The sequence below is a fragment of the Anabrus simplex genome, chromosome 2 (assembly GCF_040414725.1).
Source record: "Anabrus simplex isolate iqAnaSimp1 chromosome 2, ASM4041472v1, whole genome shotgun sequence".
In the NCBI taxonomy this organism is placed as follows: domain Eukaryota; kingdom Metazoa; phylum Arthropoda; class Insecta; order Orthoptera; family Tettigoniidae; genus Anabrus; species Anabrus simplex.
Window position 1 is genome coordinate 503769855 of NC_090266.1, and position 21678 is coordinate 503791532.

The following is a 21678-nucleotide window of genomic DNA, read 5'->3' on the forward strand; positions in this document are numbered from 1 at the left end:
CACGCCTGGGAGCGACTGATTAGTCCGGGGCAGATTACCTTGATGGTAGAAAAGGAACAATATTTAACTTGAAATAGCAGCAAAGTGATGGATCAACGCTTCTACTGGGATGCTACTCTACCACGTGTGCTCTGTGTCAAGCATCAGTAACACAACCCGCACGAGGCCACTAGACTTTATCGCTGTTTGAAATATTTTACCACATGACATCTTGGGATTGTGTAGGACTGCTTTATCTTTGTCTGGCTGGGTTCAGCATACCATAGGATTCCTGAGCTTGCTCGGTGATCAGTCGGGGGTCTTTTGAGCGACTATGGACTTTTCGAGTTCATCCAGTTTGTCCATATAAAATAAGGTTTAAAATAAAATAAACAATGATATACTATCAAGTGCTCAGTGTGTGGATTGTAAGGGTGAAGTAGTGAAAATTTCCAAACAATAGAACGTAAGGAAGTCCAGGATATAGAAGGAGAATGGGTGGTATATAGGGATGCTGTAGTAGAAAGAGAAAGGGAAGGTTTCTGTATAACTATGTGTAAAGATGGAAAAAAAGCAGGCACTTTTGTGGAATGATGAAATGTGGGCAACTAATAAACGTGAAAGGAAGGCGTATCACAAATAGCTCCAATTAAGGACAGTTACGACCCCAATTAGTGTATGGTTGCAATGTAGGAGACCCACGCCAGGACTACTTGGTTCAAGTGAAATTATACATGATGAAATAGAAAGTATGGTACATAATCTCCATTGGAATGCAGGGATGCAATGGCTTCGCATAGTAATATATAAAAAAGTAAGTAAATGAGATTAGTATGGAATGTTAGTAAGCTTCCATCTGATTAGAAGAAATCAGTAATTGCACTTATTTATAAGTAAGGGAACACGAGGTATACCAACAACCACCAAAGTATATCGTTGATCAATATACAAGGTGAGGTGTTCACTGGCATATTGGAAGGGATGATGTGGTCAATGGTTGAGAGAGTAAGTTGGATGAAAACTAGTGCTGTTTCAGGTCACAGAAGGAGTGTCAGGATCAGCTTCTCAATATGCGTTGAAAAACACTACGAGTAATACACAATTGTCTTTGTTTCATAGATCTTCCGTAGGCATGTGAGGCAGTACCGAGGGAAATGATGTTAGCCGTACGAGGAGATTATGTGATTAAGTGCAGATAATTAAAAGCAATAAAAGGCATTTATGTTGACAATTTGGTTGCAGTGAGAATTGATGGAATAATCAGTTCTTGGTTCAAGGTACTTACTGAAGTCAGACAAGGCTGTAATCTTTCAACTTTGTTGATCACAGTTTACATGAATTCATTTACAATTCTCACAAGAGCGTTTGGACGCACTGAGAGTATACGACGCTGTTATGATTGGTTCGTTTGTCGCATGTGGACGTTTAGCCATGAGCAGTCCCCTTGGTTCGGGCACCCGGTGGTAAGAAATCGCTACAGAGTTTAATTTCACTTCACAGCCGAAACCGTAGACAAATTGGAAAAATGTTAGACTTACATACATGTGCTGTATATAAGGGAGGGATTCATTTAAGTCGACAGGTAGTAAGCCGTTACGCTTATGCCGTCGACTTTGTCAAAATGCCAGATTCTGCTGATTTTCTGAAATCTAATGTCATGAAACTTGAGAAAAATATTTGTGAGGATGACACGATAATCTATATAAATAAAATTGTAGGGGGTCCGCTGTCTATAATTTCTTTTGTTTTGCCAATTTTTCAGATATTTATCCATTTTAGGTCAACTCAAGACCGAATCGGTGGTTTTTACGTTTCGTGTCTGTTTGTTTGTCTGTTTGTCAGTCTGTTTGTCTGTTCCACCATCACGTCGAAACGGCTGGATAGATCTCAACCAAACTTCATATTTAGGGTATACTCATCCCGGGGAAGGTTTCGATATGCATATCATTTTAAAATCTTTGAATACACGGGGGGTTTATAGGAATACCAGAATGGTTTTTCCACCATCACGTCGAAACGGCTGGATAGATCTCAACCAAACTTCATATTAAGAGTATACTCGTCCCGGGGAAGGTTTCGATATGCATATCATTTTAAAATCTTTGATTAGACGGGGGGTTTATAGGAAAAGCAGAATGGTTTTTCCACCATCACGTCAAAATGGCTGGATATATCTCAACCAAACTTCACATTTAGAGTATACTCATCCCGGGGAAGGTTTCGATATACATCTCATTTTAAAATCATTGAATAGACGGGGGGTTTATAGGAAAATCAGAATGGTTTTTCCACCATCACGTCGAAACGGCTGGATAGATCTCAGCCAAACTTCATATTTAGAGTATACTCATCCCGGGGTGGTTTCAGTATGCATATCATTTTAAAATCTTTGAATAGACGGGATGTTTATACGGAAACCAGAATGATTTTCCTCCATTTTCTCTTATACTATTGATTTTCTGTAAGCTTCGTTTACCGTACGTGAAACTTCTTTTCATTATAAACAACTTTCGTTATGTTCATAATTTACCTTACTCTTAACATGACGGAGAAATTTACAATTTTCTGCTGGTATCATGCTCTGCATTTAGTGACCGACAGACCGACAACGAACCTACAGGTTACCATGGCAACGTCTCTGACTGCATGCCAGTAGGGAAGTAACGTATTGCCATTTTCCTCATCATGCTTTTAAATTCGTGGTTGTTCCTTGGGTGGATGGCAAGAGAGGCGTCAATCGGCCCATCTGCGGGATATTGGCGGAATATCGTTGGAGGTTATAACCGCCCTCGAATAGATTAAGTAAAAACACCATTATTCATCTTATCATTTGTTTACCTCAGAATCACTGGACCTAAATTTCTCTTCTGTTACCGCTTTATTATATCCATAACTCACACTAGCATAATTTATTGAGGGGCATTTGATTTTCCAATACATTCATTTGGCATTTACATATTTGTCGTTATCCGGCTGTCCTCAGTTATAATCCATTTTCTATTAGTTTCAACTTTCTTAACTGTATTATTTTCTTCCTTAATTACGCCGTATGTACGCGAGTGCTAGAAACTACTGGATGTATTTCCACCAAGATTCGTATTTAGAATACACCTGTCCTTGATAGGTTTTAGGGCAAATATTGTTTCTAAATCTCTGAACTGACTGGGGGTTTATACGAAACCGAAACAGTGATTTTGCACTTCCACAAAATATACACAACCAAACTTAATGGAAATATACCTACCTTGGTAGAAATTAATTTCTAAACCTTTTTTCGCATGTGCATCATTTCGATACGAGGATTAATAACGGAGATATCATAACGGACCGTTTTTCTGTACAAGTCCCATCGGACTTAACTCACGAGCGGGTGCGAGTAAAGCGTATTCCTTACAACTTGAAAACTACTGAAGACATTCAAACCGAAATTTATATTTAGCATCCCCCTGTCCAAAGGTAGGTTTAAACGTAAATAACATTTCATGTTCCGGAATGGACTGGCGGTTTATAGGGAACCGAAATGGTGATTTTACTCTTCCACAATATATACAGAACAAGACCAACCTGACTGGAAATCGAACAAACGTGATGGAATTCCACCTCTAAACCTTTTTTTCATGTGCATTTTTTCATCAAGAGGATTAATAAGGGCGATATCATGAATGGTCAGTTTTGCAGGTTAAGTCCAGCGGACATAGCACAAAAGGTGTTTTACATGGAGCAGATTCCTTATCTATATAAATCAAATCGTAACGACTGTGTGCCTCTACACTGACTATTTTGGCGAAATTTTCGTACAGCTTTCCGTTTAAGGGGTAATAATGACCATCTGCATAATTTTTTGGTTTAGTTTCCTGAAAGTCCTAATTTTTACCCGCCTCGCCCAAAATCCAGATTGCGGCATAATCTGCCAGAAGAAAAAGAAGATAATTGAAATTTGACAAAATTATACGTTTTAGACTGTAATAAACGGAAAACTACCAAGATCATTAAATTTTTCACTTTTTATCCCCGAAGAATATTGAAATATGCTGGCAATTTTAATGATGGTGCACACCTTCGGAAATTCCTATCACATAACGGATTGCACACTCTCCGTTGAATTTGGAATGATCTACAACCGTGGTCTTATGACTTTTTGCCGTATCTGTATCCATTTTGCGTTTGATTTTTCTCTATTAATCGATGTTAAGTCAATTTGGAATTTTCACATGCATAATTCATACGTTCAATTACTTATATGAAATACACAATCATCAAACTCTTCACGAAAATTGGCCCACCCAGTAACCATATATGAGCCAAATGCTATGTACATAGCTGTCACATAATTATCCGAAAAGTAATGTAATGTGAGATAATCTTACAAAAACTTCAATATTTTAAACACGCATATACTTTCGTATGTCGATCTATATATATTCACTGATGTCGATTTTTAGCGATCGAGAAAGGGTGGGTCTGCTATTGTAATCAGTACTCCCCACACCAACTTTGACTGGCAGTAGGAAAGGGTTCCTTCTCCAACTCCTGTGTAACTGTCATTAGTAAGGAAGGCCTACAATTGTAATGAATAGTTCACTTCTCGATTTGAATTGCAGCAGGCAAGTGAGCATGCAGTTTTGTGTAAAACTCCCCAACCCGATTGTGTTTGGCAGTAGGCAAGGGTGCCCGCCATTATAAAGAAATGTCCTCATCTAAAATGTGACTGGCATTAGGCATAGTGGCCTGCTATTTTGATGGAAACTCACCAACTTGGTGTGACTGGCAGTAAGCTGGCTGGCAGTAGGAAAATGGGCCTGGCATTATAATGATAACTGCACAACTCAATTTCAAATGATAGTACCGTAATTGCCTGCCATTATAATAAAAATTCCTCAACTTTAATCTGTCTGGAAGTAGGAAAGGGGGGCTGCCATTTTAACGAAAACTCCCCAAATCGATTCTGTCCGCGTAGTAGGCAATGGGGCCTGCAATTATAATGTAAACTTCCCAACTCGATTGTGAATGGCAGTAGGCAAGTGAGCCTACAAACACTTAACATTGGAAACAACGTACGGGGACCTCCCCATGCTCTTTTAAAACAATCTTATTTACTGCATGTACACTATTTACTTCGGTATTCGAATACAATATAGAATACCGTAGCGAAGCACGGGTACATTCGCTAGTTAGCAATAGAAGACTAAAGTTATGTCGGTTGGGAATATACCTAAGAGATTTGAATTTGAGTTTCAGAATGAAAAACTGGAAGAGGTAAATCATTTCAAGTATTTAGGTTGCGCATTCTCCCAGGATGTTAGTACTGTACCAGGAAATTATTTGATAAATATCCACGACGAGATATTTCGGAGAGTAATGATATCTAAATCAGAGGGCACACTGGGTGTAGACCTGGAGCTGGGTACAGATAGAGCACCTAACTACAATGAGCTGCAAATTCTCTAAACTGAATTTATTCACATAAAGGTTCACCTTACAATTGTGCTGGTTACAGTGAAGTTGTTTCCATAGATGGGCAGCGAACCAGCCACGGAAACACAATCCCTCGTATGCAGCGACCAATCCAAGGAACCACGATCCCTTGTAGGCAGCAATTAAATCATGGAAACACAATCCTTTTAAACTTTTAAATTATTAAAAAAAGTTGCACTTGGAAAACTTGTGGTGGCTTTCCACAGGAATAAAAAATAACGTTTGACTCCTGTCACATGCGTAGTCTTTCTTCTTCTCCTCAATCTGTTTACCGTCCAGCGTCGATTTTTCCCTCGGACTCAGCGAGGGATCCCACCTCTACAGCCTCAAGGGCAGTGTCCTAGAGCTTCAGACTCTGGGTCGGGGGATACAACTGGGGAGGATGACCAGTACCGCGCCCAGGCAGCCTCACCTGCTATGCTGAACAGGAGCCTTGCGGGGGGATGGGAAGATCGGAAGGAATAGACAAGGAAGAGGGAAGGAAGCGGACGTGGTTTTAAGTTAGCTACCATCCCGGAATTTGCCTGGAGGAGAAGTGGGGAACCACGGAAAACCACTTCCAGGATGACTGAGGTGGGAATCGAACCCACCTCTACTCTACTCAGTTGACCACCCGAGGCTGAGTTGACCTCGTTCTTGCCCTCGTACCACTTATCAAATTTCGTGGCAGAGCTGGAAATCGAACCCGGTCCTCCAAGGGTGGCAACTAATCACAGTAACCACTACACCACAGAGACGGACGTAGAGTCTTTCTACCAAATTAAAACGTGCACAGTTCATTGCAACTCACTGTACCACAGTTTATTCCTATTCATGTCGGGAAATAGAACGTCTGATGGAATAACTGCACTTTTAGAATTGTCTATACTTCTAAAGAAACAGAATGTTTGTAGCGACCTACCAAAAGGGCAGTTCGCTTGGAAATTTCACTTGCATTTTGCATGAATGTCTATGAGTGCACTTGTGTCTATTTGTGCAATGAAATTCACTTGGAAAATCACTATTATTCGAAATTTCTAAGTTCTAGGCGAAGCAATAATAATAATAATATTAATAATAATAATAATAATAATAATAATAATAATAATAATAATCATAATAATGTAAAAGAGAAACACATAAAATAGATTATTATTATTATTATTATTACTATTATTATTATTATTATTATTATTATTATTATTATTATTATTTTCTTTTATTAATATTGTTACGGAGTTATCCGTGGTAGTTAGAGGTGAAAGAAGGTGCTGGGATGAATAGGACTCAATCTACGAAATTAAAGTTAATTTAAAGTTTAACAAGGTTATATTTTCTTTTCAAGATCAAGAAATAACAAATATAACAGGTACTCAGTAGCCGAACAACAAATCGAGAATGTACAATTACAGTGTTACAGGATTTGGGCTCCGAGAACCAGACACACAATTCTTGAGCAGTAAGCCCAACTTTACCCGTACACAAGATTCAACCAAGGGGCAGAAGACCCCAATCATGCTCAAGAGCACTTGCTCCCAATTACATAGCAAAAGCCTCCTCGAGGCACACAGAAACAAATTTCTTTGGAAGAGCAACCCGCTCTCAAAGTTCCAGCCTATCAAAGGCCACACCAAACTCCACCTTCAAGTTGTCCTCTAAGGACATAAACACAGGGGTAAAAATACCCAACCTACTGAGGCCGATTTAGTAAATAAACAGGAAAATTACAAGGCCCCAAAATACAAACTTGAGTGGAAGCGAAACTGGCACTCCGAATATATTTTATTAAAACCTAATTTTTGCCCTAGGCCACTTATGCAAGGGCTAATCCCATTCTACGGAGGTGACACGATAGAAAACTTTATGACAATACAAGTAGAAGGGAAACTGTTAAGAAAACGTAGTCACCTCAAAGCAAAATGAATGGGAGCTCGAGAGGGTTAGGCACTCTCTATCCCAATTTGTAGATTAAAAAGACAGAATTTATACCAAGAGTCTTTTACATTTTAGAGGAAGGTTACATGGTAAAAGGTATCGAACCTGCCCTGAGAGTTAAACTGCTGAGCTAGCAAGAAAAGAAGTTATTAAAAGGCCATTACCTTATTGATGAACCGCTGCCCGAAGAAAGAGGCCCTACCCGCCCCCTGCTACATAATTTACACACTGATAGATGTTACTGAAGTGGCGCAGAGACCCAAAAATCAGCAGTTTATATACCCTCGCGGAACATTCGAGACCTTTCATGAATGATAACACCCGCCCACAAGCATTTTATTGGACGGCCAAAAGATTACATGTCAAAACTGAACAAGAAAACCAGGATTGGTGGGAAATTAATTTCAAAAATTACTCATTGGTCGAATTCAAAACTGGCGGACAGTGAAGGATTATACAGCCAACCTAAACAATGACTGAAAGAAATTTAACAAAGAACAAACTTATGAACACAAAATTTCTCCAAAAACACAGTTCTTTCACTTCGCACTAGGGTGCATAATTGTAGTCCTTCAGTAGTGCCATCTAGAAGAGAATGTTCACACTTCTTACTACAGGCAAAACAAAAATACATCGAAAACGACACCGTTCAGAACACTTCAAAATTTACAAGTAGAGACATCTTCTGAGAAACTTGAGAATTAACACTGTAGTTAAAGTTCAGGCTTCCTCCAGTAGAGGAGTTTCAACTGGCGCAATGTTTGAGTTAGCGGAGCGGAGGTGTACCGCCCAGTACAGACCTCCCCCCCCAAAAGTCCCTCCAAGGGGTAACACAGAAGAACATAAACTTTTGTTTTAAAATAAGGTCCAAGTTATGATGTTGATATAGAAGTTAATTGCAGAAGTATTTACAACCAAATTTTCTGAAATGATTGGATCCAGTTTCAAAATTCTTTGTAGTTACTTTTGATGTAATGTCTTTATGCTTGAAGAAGTTGAATTCAGAAGGAAAAACTTTTAATTCTTGAAAGGGAAGAAAAATTTTCTAAGTCCACCAAATATTGCAGTTGAACCCGAAAAATTTAGTAATTGTTGAAATTAAATGTCCATGTAGCTGATTAAGTACATTCAATGTTGATTATGTTTGACAGCCAGACCGGCCGCCGCTGCTTGTGTCCAGAGGGTGCCCCTCGGACCCCTCAAGTACCCTGAGATACCGCTCGCCCGCACTATGAGAGGAGTAGTGGAGTTGAAGCACGCCGCGCCCGCGGCGATCATACAGGCCGCGGGCAAGTTGCAGGTTGTGCGCCGCGCTGCTGCGGGGGCACTGAAACATTAAGATCTCGGCGGCAGAATTTTGTTGGACCAGAATGATTTTAGGGTACATTCATTGTGGTGGAACTGAGGGGCCAGTGGCGTGGAAATATTTATTTCATTTAAATAGCCACTGTGTGTTGTTGAGCAGGAGACGGGAGCGTAGTAATGGCCATGGTAAGGACAGGATGGCAGTTTAACTGGTCGGGGAAGGTTTTATAATGAATGCTTAACTACAAAGAACTTGATCCCAAGGGCAGAAGGCCTCACAATGAACCCCCCCCCCAAAAAAAAATATAACCTTCCGAATACCTTCAAAATGTTAAAACAATTATAAATGCAGCTACGATAGCGCGGAAGTTACACAGGTTTCACCTGCGACAGGTGAACCCTAAATATCCTCTCGGTGGCTGGATTGCTTAGCAATAAGGTAACGGGTGTAAGGAAATCGAGAATAATACACGGCCCATGAAATCTGGGGGAAAGCTTGCCCGCGGGAACAAAATTTCTGACCATCACCTGGTCACCTACCTTCAAATTGGTGGGTCTCCGTCCACGATCATATCTTTCCCTAACTTTTTCATGAGACACTTTAAGATTGGCTTTAGCCTTCTTCCAAAGATCTTTAATATTATCTGGATCTATTGTCTCGGGTAGAATGTCACTCAGAGACCAGAGGTTAGAGAGTGGCGTGTTGGGAACAAACTTGAACATCAAAGAAGCTGGAGTAAAATTATGAGATTCATGAACCGCCGAATTCAAAGCAAAAGCTAACTAATGCAGGGACGTGTCCCACCTAGAATGATCTTCATGATGATAGGCAATCAACGCGGACCACAGATTACGATTAACCCGTTCAGCCAGAGATGGTTGAGGATAATAACCAGAAGTTGTCACATGAGAGATGGACAGGTCAAAACAGAATTTACGAAACAGATTAGATGTGAAAGCCTTAGCATTGTTACACACAATATATTGACACAGACCAAAAGAAGCAAAGATTGAATTTAAACAAGTAATGGTGGACTGAGCGGTAGCCAGCTTAGTCGGGAATAACCAAGAAAATCTTGTAAAACCATCTACACATACAAGGATGAACTTGTTGGCATTCCCTTTAACTGGGGGAAGGGTCCTACGTAATCGATGTAGAGACGTTCCATGGGGTGCGACGCTTGATGAGAAGACAAAAGGCCTACCTTGGTGGACATGGTTGGTTTACTAAGTAAACAAGATTTACAAGCTTTAAACAGTTCACGAATTTCGCCGTCCATACCCTTCCAGATAAACATTTCACGGATCTTTTCCCGGGTTTTGAAGATGCCTAAATGCCCCCCTAATGGGGTCTCATGATAGTACTTGAAGATGATTGGCACAAGTACAGCTGGAACTACAACTTTCATATTTTGATCATGCCTCGACGGGCAACATAAAACACCATTCCTCAATACATAAGGGACAACATGTCCCCCAGAAGAAAGGGTTTCCATGATCGGAGCCAGCGTTGGATCTTCACGTTGATATTTCTCAATATCCCTAAAGAGCATGGGAGCATCTGTTAAAATGGCATTAACCTCAGAAAGCATGGACTCGGGAGGTGAGTCCGTCTGCGACAACATTTTCAGTATCTCTGATATGCCTAACGTCAAATTGGAAGGCAGAAATTCGGATGGCCCACCGAGCTATACGACCAGTACGGCGCGGCCTACCTAATACCCAACTTAAGGCTTGATTATCAGTCTCCAGGTCGAATTTGACATGTTCCAGATAGAGACGGAACTTTTCTAAGGCAAATAAGACTGCCAAACCTTCGAGCTCATAGATGGAATACTTGGCTTCTTGAGCCGATAGAGTCCTAGATGCATAGGCGGTGGGTCGCCTCCCTAGTTCAGTCTCTTGAAGAAGGACTGCAGCTACCGCCGACGACGACGCGTCGGTTTGGACGATGAATTTCTTCGAGAAATCTGGCATAGCAAGGAGAGGGGCATTACAGAGAGCTAATTTCAGGTCTTCAAAAGCGGCTTGTTGCGAAGGCCCCCACTCGAATTTTATACCTTTCCTACGAAGAAGGTTCAAGGGCGCCGCTCTATTAGCGAAGTTAAGAATAAATTTCCTGAAGAAATTCACCATACCAATGAACCTGGCAATACCTTTGATGTCCTTGGGAGGCTTGAAATCACGGATGGCCTGTGTTCTAGAGTGATCGACTGCGACACCATCGGGCGAGACGATATGCCCTAGGAATGACATAGAGGGTTTAGCGAAGGCGACCTTGGACAATTTCACAGTTAACCCAGCCTTACCAAGGCGATTGAGAACTTCCTTTAGATGATCTAGATGTTCTTCAAAAGTCTCCGAGAATACGACGACATCATCAAGATAGTGGTACAAGTACTCGAATTTGATGTCGGAGAAGACCCTATCTAGCAGTCTAGTGAGTACAGCTGCTCCCGTGGGGAGCCAGAAAGGCACGCGGATGTATTCATACAAATTTCAATCCGTGGCGAACGCTGTAAGATGTTTAGATTCTTCAGAAAGAGGAATTTGATTATAGGCCTGATTTAGATCCAAGTTGGTAAAGAACTTAGCTTTACGAAACCATGAAAAACAAGAATGAAGGTCAGGAAGGGGCACAGATTGTAACACCGCCTTCCGATTGAGAGCCCTATAATCAATGACAGGCCTGAAGCCACCTTGGGGTTTCGGGACTAGAAAAATAGGTGAAGAATACGCCGACTTAAAGGGCCTAATAATACCATCCTTTAACATTTGATCGATGATTTCTTTCAATGCCTTCATTTTAGGTGGAGATAGCCTATAAGGTGGAAAACGGACAGGAATCGAATCCGTGACCTCAATTTTGTATTCGATCAGGTCAGTAACACCAAGAGTATCAGAGAACACCTCTGGAAGCGACTGACACAACTTACGAATACTGTCAGCCTGCTCCTCAGGTAGATGTCTAAGATCTAACAACATCTCATCCTGGGTAGGCGAAATAGAAGAACATGGTGCAGAATTACATTTCAATAAGGGGATTTTACAATTAGAAGCAAATTTGAAAGTGCACGACCTGCTCTGAAGATCGAGCACAAGACCAGTATGGGACATGAAGTCGGCTCCCAATATAATGGGGCAAGACAAATGCTTAGCCACAAACAATTTAACTTTCCAAGTAAATTTAGAAATACGAATTTTGACATTTAAAGAGCCTAAAATTTCTAATGGAGATGAATTAGCCGAAACATTTTGAACCGAAGACGAACAATAGTCAGGAAGCTTAAAAACAGATTTCAATTTCGAATACCATTCAGCCGAAATAATAGAACAAACACTGCCTGAATCTAAAAGAGCAGTTATAGGCTCATTATTTAACTCAATTTTGAGAAAAGGCACAGGTGCGGGGATATCCACCGCAATCCTAAGACATTCTTTGGGAGCTTCAAAAGATAAATTTGACGCCTGAGTTTTCCCAGAAATTTCAACATGATTGCTTGGGGCTGAGCCTCGAGAAGAAGGGTTCGCCGACTCAGCCGAAGCCCCTAGTCACTTATGATTGTTGGTGGAGTTTGCACCCGAAGCTGAGCAGGAGGGGGTTCTGTTAGCATTAGGGCAGTTCTTGGCAATATGGGAGAACGCGCCGCATTTAAAACAACCTTGGGATAAACTCGCTCCATTATTTGTCCTACTAGATTTGATTAATGGACATTTATTGCGAAGATGGTCAGGCGACCCGCAAGCGTAACATTTACGGGGTGTGATGGGTCGGCGGGGTGTAGGCCGAAAGTTAGTAGAGGATGGAGGGGGTTCTTTCGCGACACGCAAGGTATCGGCGTATCTAACTCCTTCCGCTGAGACGGCCTTAGCCTCTAACTCGGCAAAAGTTTGCGGACGCGACGCAAAAAACAAGTATGATCTGTAAGGTGGTGAAATACCTTCTACAATAGCCTGAACAATTTGATCTTCAGGGAAGTGAAGAGCAAACACCCTGGTATAGAATTTAATGTCTTGTATGAAATCAGCAAGATTTTCATCCAGTCTCTGTACTCGATAATAGTACTTCTGAATCAGAGATGACCTCGCACGAGCAAGAATGAAGTTTGCGAGAAGGTGTGCATGAAAGTCTTCAATAGATGACTGTTCAGCAATTGCCCTGACTATTTTGTCTGGGAGAATACCAATTGTATAGGGATAAATGATCTGCAAAATCTGACACGGAGAAAGAGAAAAACAAGGGCATGATCCTGAAATTCAACTAAAAACCTTAAGAATGAAATAACTTCACTGGTAGTGTTAACAGAAAACTTCGAAATACCTCTAAGCAGCACGGCTAATGGATGAGGCAAACTACTGAACCCTGGTGACATAGTAGGTAGAGGTTTAAGTGGCGAGGAAGCTAATTCAGAACATGCGTTATTCAACGAGGTATGGCGTTCAGACTCGTTGTCCAATGGGGCAGAGATTTGTTAAGCTCCAACGGTTTTCCTATTGACTTCTCCCTTAGGAGACTCTTCCTCGCTACCTACGTTCACCGTAGTGGGTTGATCAGTTTTGGAAGGAACTTCCCCAGTTAACAATTGGGTAACCTTACTGGACAATTCAGAAAGATTTTCAAGAACCACACTAGCTTCCTTCCTCTGAACGTCATTCAACTTCAGAGACAACAGATCGTTAACTCTATTAGAAAAATGAAATAAACTGGCTTGCACACGTTTAATTTGATTAGGAGAAGGATCATTTTCTTCAAAAAACTAACTACAGATGCTACCTCAGTAGTATTGTCAGTGATCGTGGAAAGAGAGTCGTCAATTTCTTTCTCTCCCAAAGTGGGGATGGAAATGGGCAAATAAAGGGACTCTCTAAGCTTATTTGTGTTTACCGCAACCGTGCCTCCAGATTGCACATTTCTAATTGTTAATTCATAGATTAACTCCTCCTTGCGCAAATAGTTGAGATGGAGAACATCGCGAGGGCCGGGCATGATGACAAAGCAATTTTGAAAACAAACGGAAAAATCAAAAAATTCCAGCAACTAAGAAAATTGTTAGAGTTCGAAAACAAAGCAATGTTTAGCCGCCAAAAGGGGCTAAATTGAGATCCATTCAACCACGCTCTGCTACCACTTGTTACGGAGTTATCCGTGGTAGTTAGAGGTGAAAGAAGGTGCTGGGATGAATAGGACTCAATCTACGAAATTAAAGTTAATTTAAAATTTAACAAGGTTATATTTTCTTTTCAAGATCAAGAAATAACAAATATAACAGGTAATCAGTAGCCGAACAACAAATCGAGAATGTACAATTACAGTGTTACAGGATTTGGGCTCCGAGAGCCAGACACAGAATTCTTGAGCAGTAAGCCCAACTTTACCCGTATACAATATTCAGCCAAGGGGCAGAAGACCCCAATCATGCTCAAGAGCACTTGCTCCCAATTACATAGCAAAAGCCTCCTCGAGGCACACAGAAACAAATTTCTTTGGAAGAGCAACCCGCTCTCAAAGTTCCAGCCTATCAAAGGCCACACCAAACTCCACCTTCAAGTTGTCCTCTAAGGACATAAACACAGGGGTAAAAATACTCAACCTACTGAGGCCGATTTAGTAAATAAACAGGGAAATTACAAGGCCCCAAAATACAAACTTGAGTGGAGGCGAAACAGGCACTCCGAATATACTTTATTAAAACCTAATTTGGCCCTAGGCCACTTATGCAAGGGCTAATCCCATTCTACGGAGGTGACACGATAGAAAAATTTATGACATTACGAGTAGAAGAGAAACTGTTAAGAAGACATAGTCACATCAAAACAAAATGAATGGGAGCTCGAGAGGGTTAGGCACTCTCTATCCCAATTTGTAGATTAAAAAGACAGAATTTATACCAAGAGTCTTTTACATTTTAGAGGAAGGTTACATGGTAAAAGGTATCGAACCTGCCCCGAGAGTTAAACTGCTGAGCTAGCAAGAAAAGAAGTTATTAAAAGGCCATTACCTTATTGATGAACCGCTGCCCGAAGAAAGAGGCCCTACCCGCCCCCTGCTACATAATTTACACACTGATAGATGTTACTGAAGTGGCGCAGAGACCCAAAAATCAGCAGTTTATATACCCTCGCGGAACATTCGAGACCTTTCATGAATGATAACACCCGCCCACAAGCATTTTATTGGACGGCCAAAAGATTACATGTCAAAACTGAACAAGAAAACCAGGATTGGTGGGAAATTAATTACAAAAAATACTCATTGGTCGAATTCAAAACTGGCGGACAGTGAAGGATTATACAGCCAACCTAAACAATGACTGAAAGAAATTTAACAAAGAACAAACTTATGAACACAAAATTTCTCCAAAAACACAGTTCTTTCACTTCGCACTAGGGTGCATAATTGTAGTCCTTCAGTAGTGCCATCTAGAAGAGAATGTTCACACTTCTTACAACAGGCAAAACAAAAATACATCGAAAACGACACCGTTCGGAACACTTCAAAATTTACAAGTAGGGACATCTTCTGAGAAACTTGAGAATTAACACTGTAGTTAAAGTTCAGGCTTCCTCCAGTAGAGGAGTTTCAACTGGCGCAATGTTTGAATTAGCGGAGCGGAGGTGTACCGCCCGGTACAAATATTATTAGTAGCGAATTCTCCTTACATTGAAAGACGTTAAGGAAATACTCAATCATTTCTTCAGTGGGTTCTTCTTGTTTTCCCAACAGGTTTTCATTCATTCCGGGAAGGTTCGTTTACTACGTACGTTCTCCCGAACACTTTTGTATGTATCTTTTTTGTTGTGGTTACTCTAATGTAACTTCCTAGTTGTTTACTTTGTGTCTAAATACGTCTCTTTCTAGAATGTCTGTTGAACTTATGTTTGCGTTTACGGGCTCCTTTCGAAGTTCGTTAAGCCAGGGTGTTGAGTTGTTAAGCGAGGTTACATAATCTATTATCATTTTTGTCAATGGATTTTTTGGTAATCTAGTCAGATTGCCGAATAATTTCATTCGTTTTATCCTAACGTCAATTTCTATGTTTGGGAACTTTTCTGTTGTTTTGATTGATTGTAATCTTCTTGGGTGTATCGTGCTCCTGAGATTTTCCTAATCCTCTTCGTCTCTTCTTTTTTGATTTCTTCAAGTTCTTGCTTTCTGTTGAGTGCCAATGCATCACTTTCGTAAAGGACTGTTGGTTTTATGACTTTGTTGTGATGCCGGATTTTTGCATGTCTTGACATGGATTTTTTGCTGTAGATGTTTTGGATTAACCCTAATGCTCTTTTTTGGAGACGAGTTTGTTGTGAGATATTTTCAAGGCCTGTCGGTTCAGACGTAATTAGGAGGAGAATAGAAATCCACTCAGCCTCTAATCACGGTATAACAGTTTCATCCATTGCTAATGTCAGTTGGTCATTGGCTTCTGTTATCAACATAATGTGTTCGATCACGGCAGAGTTCGATGATGTATACAACAATTTCCTGTGTTTTCCATCATATTAAAGAACTCATGTCAGAGTGCAAACCGACGACCCAAGTTCTGTTAAGACCGTCAGCTGAGGGAACAGACGTAAAGCAAATAATATGATTATTGTTGTTATTAATATTATTATTATTACTTCATTATTCTAGTTCAGTTTTCATTGGACAAAAGACGAATATTCATAAACGAAGTAATATCCGCCTCCGTAGCGTAACGGTTAGCTCTATTAGCAGCCGTCCTCGGAGGCGCTGTTTCGATTACCGGTACTACAACAAATTTATGAATGGCAGAAGGGCTGGTATGTGGTTGATATCGTACGTGCATCTCACCTCCATTGGGGTGTAACCGAAAAGAGCTGCACCTCGCGATGGGGACGCGAGTGTACTTACTTTAACGAAGTAATACTGTGCCTTCAGCTACAGAGAAATTCCTACGCAAATTAGGAATTCACTGTACGACCAAACATATTTTCTGAAAGTTGGGTCTTGCACCTCGACATTAAGTTATTGTACACAATATTGTCTGCATTATGTTTCATAACTTTTCCTCATATACCAGTGCTGAATATGTGATTTTTTCCTAATGATCGCAATGAAAAGAGAATAATGAAAATATCAGTGAATCATTGGTCAGTGATCAATAACACACAGGCATCCGGATTTCGTTTCCGCTTATTTATATTTATTTCCGCTTAACGATTTCCTCTTAGAGTGATTTAGCCCACGAAGCAATCGCTTTCTGCCCTGGCTATCTGAATACTTGATGAATGGGGAAACGCAAGGAGAGGGATTCCTTTTATCAGACAAGCATTAAATTTCTCTCCTCAGTCTCCTCGAAACTAATCTCTTGAACGGAACAGCATGTACAAGCAGGCTACACTGTCTCCCTACCCGTCCTTCTATGAGAAGTATTTCGTTGAGATGAACAGCTTCTTCCCCGATTTAAAAGAAGGACGAAGGGAGCGTAGCAAACACACACTCAGAAGGCTGGGAGGGAGTGCAAGCAGAAATCCATTCACTTAAGGCTTCGACTACTCTTTTCAGAGAGTTCTTGAAATGCATCAATCTCTTTCGGTAAACGTACGGTCGACCTACTAATCTCCCTCTGCATACAGCAGTAGCAAGTCACGCAACACTTAAGAAGGGTATCCTCATCCCAGAATGATCTTCTTAAATCTCTGCTGGCTTGTTGCATTGCGCCAATAAGTTTAGTCTTCAAACATATATACATATGGTACTTGCTGTCGTTTGTCGTCGATTCAACTATTCAAAGGTTGGTTCTAGCGTCTATAACATTTCTGAAACCCTGAATTGACCGGGGGTTTATACGGAAAGGGAAACCGTAATTTTACTCTCCAACAAAATATACATGACCCACCTTAATGGAAATCTACCAAGTTTAATGGAAATATATTTCTACAACTTTTACTCACATACACTTTTTCGATAATGCGATTAACAAGGGGGCTATCATTAGTGGAATGTTTTATAGTCCAAGTCCTGGGGATATTTGCCCAAAACCGTTTGCACGTAGAGCAGATTTCTTATCTATATAAATAAAATTGTAAAGACCGCGTGTCTCTATGCTGATTGTTTTGGAGAAATTTTCTGATAGTTATTCGTTTCATGTGTAATAACGACCATCTACATACATCTTAGCTTTGGTGCTTGTTTGTTGGTCTGTTTTTTTGAGTTCTTGTAACTGAATAACTACTGGATATATTTTAACAAAATTTCATATTTATAATCCACCTGTCCTTGGATAGGTTTTAGGGTCAATATTATATCTAAATCCCTAAATAAGCTGGGGGTTTATAAGAAGATCGGAACAGTTACTTTACTCTCCCACGAAATATACATGAACAAACTTAATGGAAATTTACTAGCTTTAATAGAAATCGTTTTCCAAAACTGTTTTCTCATGTACATATTTTCGATAAGTTAATTAATAAGGGAGATATTATTAACGGACAGTTTGAAGTCTATGTCCTAGAAGATATAGACCAAACTTCGTTGCACGTAGCGCAGTTATCTTAACTACATAAATAAAATCGTAACGACAGTGTGCCTCTACATTGACTATTCTGACGAAATTTTCTTAGAGTAACTCGTCTCAAGTGTAAAATTACCAACATTTACTTGTGATTATTTGTCTTATAACTGATATTTATCATCTGATGGATTCTTCCCTTCGGTGCCAGCCATTCTGTCTAGTTATCTATCTGTTGTGTCCCTAAAACTGGATAACTGCTGGACATATTTCAATCAAAACACTTATTTGTAATCCGCTCATTCTCGATTTTGTTATCAGATGCATATGGCGTCATGGTATTACTTGTAGTTAGTGTGGTTTTATTGCTATTTGCTTTACGTCGCACTGACACAGATATGTCTTATGGCCTGGTGTGAAAATTGGAAACCACGGAAAACCATTTTCCGGACTGCCGACAGAGGGGTTCGAACCCACTATCTCCCGATTACTGGATACTGGCCGCACTTACGCGACTGCAGCTATCGAGCTCGGTAGTTAGTGTTTATAGGAAGATTATTCCCAAATATCTTCATTAATTTAGGTCTATCAAAAGACTGTGCGTAACAAACGTTTAAAATATGCTATTCCTTCAGTTTATGCCGTATACGTATTAACATTCGACGGATAATGAAGGAGATCCAAACGAAAAATGGGATTTTTTGTCCATCTCCCGTGGAACACTTGAATGTTACTTCAAAGTTGGTTACGTAAAATACTGAAGAGCCATTTTACTCTTTCCGAAAGAGAAGGTAATAAAGGAGGTATCACCAAGGATGAGTTTCATGAGTCCTCAGTGACAGCTCCAAGCCACTGGTCAGGGAAACTACAATATGTAACTGAGAAGCAGGGGGAAAATTTCGCACTTCGGACTAGGATGTGTCTCGTAGAATAAATTCTGGAACCGTCCTCATTCTGTCTACACATTGTTCAGCTATATCGTACTTCACGTTGCTCTCAAATGCTTTCGGAGAAATATATCAATTTAACACACCGTAAACTTGTGAATAGAGGTATGTAACTTCGCATAAATTCATGATGGTTTCACATCCATACAACCCCACGCTCCACAGCCTTACTCAGAAACATCTTTCTAACATGTGGACCTATACTTGAGCCTATAAAATGTTTATTAAGAAAGTTTTTGCTCGGGCCAGTTCACATTTTATGTCCTCCTTACCTCTGTCATTTCCGGTTAATCTATAAACCGTAACAATATCGCCACTTATCCCAAGAGTGGTAATGACATGCAACATTGTTTCAATCTTTTCTGGATAGTAACTTCACTTTCATATTTCACGATTCCTTGCCACTTCAGTTTTATTTTGTGAAAGTCGTAGCTATTATTCCTTATGCTGCGCATGATTCCAAAAACCTCCAAGGTGTGAAGGAACTTGTAGTAATCAACCGATCTATGCTAACCACAGCAGTTCAGCAGGTGTCTGGAATGTAATCATACAGAACATAACAAATTGATTTAAAATATCACTAATCATATCTATATCAGCAGAGGGTCGTACAATCCTCCCATCAAGAAGTACTCAGTTCAGGCAGACATTAGAAAAAATTCCTTCCACTTTCAAAACTGACATAGATTGACTTTGCCACCTATACGTAGTGGATGCAGAGAGGTATTCTTCTTCGGGGATTCTCACAGACAATAAAAAACAACGTTGACTAAACTATCCCCACCTCTTGCAACCGAAGGCAGTAATGATGAAAATGCATAATTTCGTAATTTCCTCACTCCCACCAGGAAAATGGTAACATTTTATCTTTCTCACTATCCACCTAGCTGCCTATCTACTTACCTACTTACCTTCCTACCGATCTACTTACACCTGTTTACTTCTTTCAATATATCTTCCAACAATTCGTCTTTATGTTTTACTAAAAGCTGGATTTCTATTACAGGAACACATTGCTTCGACATTTGTCATTCTCATGTGCTTTTAGCAGATACAATTTCTCAGTCCTTTGCAAGGAAAGTGCACTGATAGTATAAGAGTGTAGTTACCACCCCAGCAGGAACAATCTTCCCAAAAAATCTCCCGTTATTTTGAGTTTCACAAGAAAAGAAGCAGGTTTAACATCTCGGGTCAGCATTTATCGTTAACCGTCTAGGCAGTATATTATTAGCCTGCCCAGTAAGGAAACTAATCCGTCAAACCAGCATTCACTTCACACGAAGGGTAATGTAGTGACAATATTGATAGAACGCAATGTTTAATGAACTAGCAAGCACAATTGCATTACGTTTCTTCAGTGTAGTCACGTGTAAAGTGCCAAATATCGGGAAACCGTTGGGGAGCGTTGGCAAGGCGTTCTCTGTTGATGACAGCGACTGACAGTGACCGTATTGCGCGGAGTACAGTTGCCACATCAGGAATTCGGCGGCCTCGGGGGGTTTCCTTCAACTTCGGAAACAGGTCGAAGTCACAAGGACTAATGTATAATTAGTAAAGAGGGAGTTCCAAAACCTCATAATGCCGAAACTGCAATAAGAGATTGATGTGGTGTGAGTCATGACAACGTGTGTTATTATGCAACATAATCAACTCGCAATAAACTTGAATGTTTACGCTATCGGAAAACAGTGACAAATATAGGACACCATAAACGATAGGCTGTTGATAATAATTTGCTTCGTGCTAGCAACTAATACCTACAGTTCACAGTAACACAGATTGATTTCCTCGTTAGGCCACGAGATTTTAATGAACACTAGTATACGAGCACTATGAGTCATCTGGAGTTTTAATTACAGGATGCATACTGTTTTCGCTCGAGAGACGAACCCTACTATGATTATAATATATTTGAATCACCGAAGAGGTGTGTAGATATGAACAATGTGATATTCATGACCAGCGGGAGAATTAAAGTTGTTCCGTCTCATGCTAGGCCATTATTCATTCCCCATGGACCGCGAGAAGAGGCAGTTCATGAAGTTTCAATATCAAGGCTCTTTTTCACATCGGATGGATTTTGAATTCGCTACAAGTAAATGATGGACAGAGTAGAAATATACAAATCTCTGTCCAAGGAAATCACTGAGCTTTTTGTTGTGGGATTTATGAAATCTGTTTAACGATGACCATCTACACCATATCCCTTGGAGTAAAAGTTCACAACTTTCGAAGTATCTCAAATGGACAGTATGCGTTGTATCCAAAACAGTGCAGCATATTTCTTATTTCAGGTATTTCAAGCGAGCTAATGTAGACCTCATGTGCCTAATAATTGTCTCTATATGCAAATAATGCATGAAAGGATTATACAAATTAGTAGAAAATGGATGGTATAAAGAGACAATACATTCGAGGCTTTCTAAATGGAAACCTTGGAATTCATCCTGCAAGACATCTGAAGTCTACTTAACGATCTCCATCACCATCATTTCCCTGGGAGTAAGAGGTATTGAATTTCACAATGCCATGTGTCCATTTTTGCAGCTTATATTTCTTTTCAGTGCTTTCAAAGTGAAGGAATCATA